The sequence below is a fragment of the Enoplosus armatus genome, chromosome 21 (genome assembly GCF_043641665.1).
Source record: "Enoplosus armatus isolate fEnoArm2 chromosome 21, fEnoArm2.hap1, whole genome shotgun sequence".
Lineage (NCBI taxonomy): Eukaryota > Metazoa > Chordata > Actinopteri > Centrarchiformes > Enoplosidae > Enoplosus > Enoplosus armatus.
This window is the reverse complement of record NC_092200.1, coordinates 10750438-10755830: the sequence shown is the minus strand read 5'-3', so window position 1 is coordinate 10755830 and position 5393 is coordinate 10750438.

Sequence of the window (5393 nt, the reverse complement as noted above, 5' to 3'; positions counted from 1 at the left end):
AAACCACCAGTTAAAATGACCCAAAATGGTATCTGCTCACACAGGCAACAATCACAGCAAGTCATCACACGCACAGACAATGCACTACCCTCCTCAAAGTGGATTTTTTTTCAAATCTTCACATTGTCACAGAGAACTACCCTCAGGAAAACATTTTTGCAACTAACAATAGTCAGATTGTTCTGTTGTGTTGAGTCATTGCCTTTAAAAGGTCATAGAGGACGAGCTGTTTGGTTGAGCACCAACGGTATGAGTCAGCTGATTTTGATCAATTCAGTTCGTGACAAGAGTTTTCTTTGCTGCCTTGATCTTGAATTGCTAAATTTGTGTAATGTTTTCATTGACATATTCTGACTAACGGAGATTGTGTTGATAAGGCAAGAAAAATTATGTTCTAACATAAGATTGATTCTGAAAAACAAGTTCACTCTAACACAGAGCAACATATCAATAACAGAACAGGACAATCACATGTGAATAGGAAATAATGATAGCATTATTACAGAGAGGAACACATTTACCAGAGAGATCTACCAAACAATGTTCATTTCATGAGAAAACGAGACTGAAACTAAATAGAAAGTAACCTTTGAAAACTTGAGAACATGAGAACTGTGACGAAATGCATTACATTTTTCACCTACAAATAAAAAAATAAACAACAATGTGTACGAATGGACAAATGAACTAATTGCAATCTGCAGAATCACACACTGTAGCCTAGCCCCTGGTAAGTAAATCAGTATCCTCTGTCAGCCAAAATATCTCGTTTAGAAGTTTATTTAGCTGCTTTACCTGTTACACTACCTTTGATAAGAAGCATCTTGTGTTCAGTTACCTTCTGTCTCTGTCTGTAATGATATCTGACATTACCAGTTCTTGGAAGAAACAGATTTATGGACTAAATTAATTTCCAATCCACTGAGAATTATAGCCTGAAAATGCTTAGAAGACATAAAATATTAAAACTGCATGGCAAAAATGAGACTTACATGTCACTGATGAAAAATAGACTGAAATGTCTTTAGTATTTGTTGACTATAATTAGACTAAAACTAACAAAAATCAGGTGCCAACATTAACACTGCCAGCAAAAGCCAATGGGCAGTGTGAGTGCTTGCACGCATGTGTGAAGAAAGCCATATCTGCTGATGTTATGATTGGCTTTATTTCTTTTAGCTTATTTTTTGGGGCATTTTGCCTTTATTGGATAGAGACAGCTGCAGACGGGCTGGAATCGACCTTAATGGTACGTTCTCTACCAGGTGAGCCACCGAGGCGCCCCTGTTCTGACTGCTTTTATTTATCTGTGATTGAGGAGAATTGCCTGTTTGTGCAGAACCAAAATCAGCAACAAATGAATCAGTCATTTTACTATATTTGTGTTCATCTTTCAGATTCAGCAATGGCGTATCAGATTGGCCACACTGGATTTAAACAAGTACACCACTTACAATTACACTAGTCCAGATTTCATGTTTTTCCACCAGTAAATGGCATTACAGCTGCTTTCTAAGAAATGAAAACACCATGTGGTTTCACAAAATATGAATTGTCAGCAGCAACTTCACTTACACTGATTACTGCCGATGATGGGCGTTTTTCAAACCACAATGAGTTGTTATTTTGGTATTGAAGCTCTGAGCACGTACGCATGTAGAAATCTATATTGATAGTGTGTAAGATTCAGAACTCTGCTCTCATTTAGATCATCTCTCTTTAATTATATGTATGTCTCTGCATGCTACTGGCATGTCCGTAGTGTTAAAGTCAAACTATAAAACAGCAATCCTTAAGAAAGACCATTCACTGAGAGTTCAGAGTCCTGGATATCTCATAGGAAGTTGGACCATATTGCATGTGTTTCCTCTGTCTGCAGACAATCAAAGAAGATACCTGAGAAATCGTTTCTGCTTTGCTTTATGTCCCTGCGTTACCAGTAAGCCCATGCCAAACAGAGGGACATGCTAGACAGTTATACTTGATATCTCTGCAAAGCCGCTACAGGACCATTAAGTCTCTTCCTTCTTCCCTTCCTGTTCGATATGTTTTGAATTGCTATTTCTTAATGTTCCTAGTTGCACGCCAAGTGCGTAATAGTTACACTAACTGGACTGGACAAAGTGGACCTATATATTTGACACACTGGAGACGCCATTGGCTTCTTTCACCTGATTACAAGGTGCTTCACAAGAACGACATAACATGCCTGGAGGAACAGTACTGACAAGGCAAGGATATGATCCCTCACTGGCTTCCCACCAACTGCAGATGGGGATTGATTGAACCCAGGTCTCTGCAGTGGTGTCCAACTGCTTTTTCCCTGAACTGCACCAATCAGGTACCCCAGTTTTTGATGGGGTTATGATAAAAAATCAGATTACAGTGCATTTACTAATCCCAGTAACACCCCATTAATTTGATATTTTTGTAGTTGTCTTGTTTGCTGACTTTGATATCAATTTGGTCTCATTCATCTGCATTCAGTGGAAAGACTGGTACTTATGTGTTACTTGGCTCAAGGGCTGGAGGTGTGGGGAGGCAGTTAACATCTACCATAAGAGAAGGACTGGGACTCCTTCATGTTGTTTCATTTACATGATTTGTCTACTTAGCTGGCTTGCTAACACCTTCAGAATCACATGGTTTTGGAGCTGGAGGTTGTGTGAATGCTTATAAGCTCAGGCCTTATTGCCTTAGGGGGTCATGGGAGAGGAAGCGTTTTCAAGACGAGAGGTGAGCTCACTATTTACATTAGGATATCCGTTTATATGGCCTCAGCTGCGTCCAGCCCCCTCGCAGGGTTTGTTCACTGCGACAGTCACAGCAGGTGGAGCGACCTTCACTGACCTCTGGGACGAGACAGACGATACATTACAGCAACAGGGACGTTAATCTGTGTCTTTATTCTTCTTTTTCAATATCTTATTTTTTATTAACTCACTTTTAACACTTTAAAGTGCAGTTACTCTGATCACAAATGAGTCAGTTATCCTGAAATTGTACAGTATCTCCTTAATGAACCAAAGTCTAACACCACCTGTCAAATCACTTTCCATGCAGACACAGCAGAGCTTAAAGAGTCGGAAAAAGAATTCCTCCCATCACCTCAGATCCCTGCTGAGATCACTGTGGTTAATTTGCATGGTAATGGCAAACCTATCATACACAGAAAATTCATTAACACAACAAAAAAGCTGATGGTGTGTTTGACTTGGCCACATCTGGCCAAGAGAACAGAGATTTATAATGCGGCAGGTTCGCTCCAAGCGGCGTTGAGTGTCATCTCTCCTGCGCAGCAGTGTTTATGTAGCCCGCGTTTAAATATTTGAGGAGCACATGTGGGGATGAATGGTGGCACAGGATTTCATCATAAAGCTGTGAAGGGCAAGCTGGCGGGGGGTCATTTTAACAGTACTGTCAACATCATGAGATCCCACCTCTGTCAACTCAGCAAACAGTGTATCGCAGACGCTCTGAAAGGCGGTGACGGCTGCCTTCTGGTAAGGCCCGATGGTTTTCTCAGAACACCTTTGGTGGTGCCAACAGGCTTTGGACATCTTCCTTCACTGATTCTAAGCAGTGTGTCCAAAGTAACCAGGAGAAGAACAATAGCAGAGTGAGATATAAGAGAGTAGGATTGGGGACTGATGCAACAAGAAGGCTCATTGGACAATAGTGACAAAACTGCTGTTGATATTATACAAAGAGCAAAACAGCTGCTGCTCCATTCAGCGAGGTACTTCATCTTGCCATGCCATTCCTATGTCTACAGTGTCATTACGTAATGCCAGTGTAGACACAGGAACAAATGAAGCTTATTATCTCCTCCAACATCTTTTCCATTTGTCTTGACCAGTCGGAGGGCAAGAGGAATTGCCTGCTATTGGTTTAGCAGATGTGAAGGAGAATATGAGATGATGCCGACTTGTTCCTCTTTCCTGATGCTTCATTGTTCCTCTGGTTTATATCACAGTTTCCCTTCTGCCCATGAAATTCCTAAATCTACCGCTACCCATGCAGCTCACAGCCTCTGATTGCAAGAAGAGTCCGTGGAAGTTTCCAAGCGCCCACTCGCTCAGTCGCAGGGGCAAGAGCCACATCAAGCGGACTTAGCCGTCAGCGACTGCTGCGTGGGTTTCTGTTTACCCAGCCAGCCTGTCTGTGGGCATCCAACGCAGCTCACACATCATCACCCCAGTGTCCACCTGCCTCGCTCACTTAAAACACAGAGTTTCAATGCAGCAAGAAATCCCTACTCTGATGATTATTACTCTAATGAAAAAGAAAATCCTTTTAGAAGTTGTTTCACTTGCATCACCATGCATATTTCCATCCATCACTCCCAGCCATCCATACCACACTCCATCTTTCTCTTCCTCTCCACTCTCTGTCTGTCTTTGTCTGTGGGTACACATGTCTGCTGGGGGTTTCCATGCAACTCTCCCTTTCCCAAAACAGATACCTGCACTACCCCCACCAATCCCCACTGACGTAGGCGCTCCCTACTAGGAAAAGCAATAGGGAAGAACTGTGTTCGGAGAAAAGGGAGTTAAAGGGAGAAAGAGAGAGAAAGACATAGAGGGAAGTCTGTGACGCCTTGAGACGCAGTTGATTTTGTTTATTTGAATGGCAGCGAAGAAACTGCATACAACTCTCTTAGTGGTCTGACCTGACGCCAGTCACCATCGCTAATGTACACCAGGGGGGTTTAAAGACGCTCTAAATGGGAATACAAATAATCCACCAGTTGGACTACGTGTTACAGTACAACAGAAGCTTTGGTACAGAGGTGACTCAAGTCCAAAGCCACATCATCAAGGACGTCAGCCACTGTATGGTTTCTAGTCATTCACGGAGAAGCATTCATCGCAGAACTTTTGACACTGCTTGGACGTGACTGGGCAAGTCTTATGTAGGTACAGATGGGGAACTGTGGGGGGGGGGGTCTGTTGAAGCTTCTTTGCCTGGAAGCTGACAAACTCTGCTCCACTTCGCAACCCCAGCCCATCCTTCACCTAATGCAGCCCCCAACCATAAGGTGGTTATAAGACCATTAAAGGCGTCAGTATGACATTTTTGTAACTTTCTGAAACTGACAATCCAACAAGTATACAGAGTTGAGAAACAACTTCTCTCACTTTATTTGACAACAGCTATAGATACTTACTTTGTACAAACTACATCATCTGAAGTTTACTGAACCCTTAAACCTCCCTAATCCAGTCTCTAATCCAGGTTTTTATATTTAAAAAAGCCCCAAAAGACTCTGCTCTCCTACCACTTTTATTCTACTTGAAATCAGTTGTTACAACTTCTCATCAGCACAGATCAAAACCTAATTCATAGTTTATAACATTATAAACAGTTATATAATATAATACAGCTTGAAA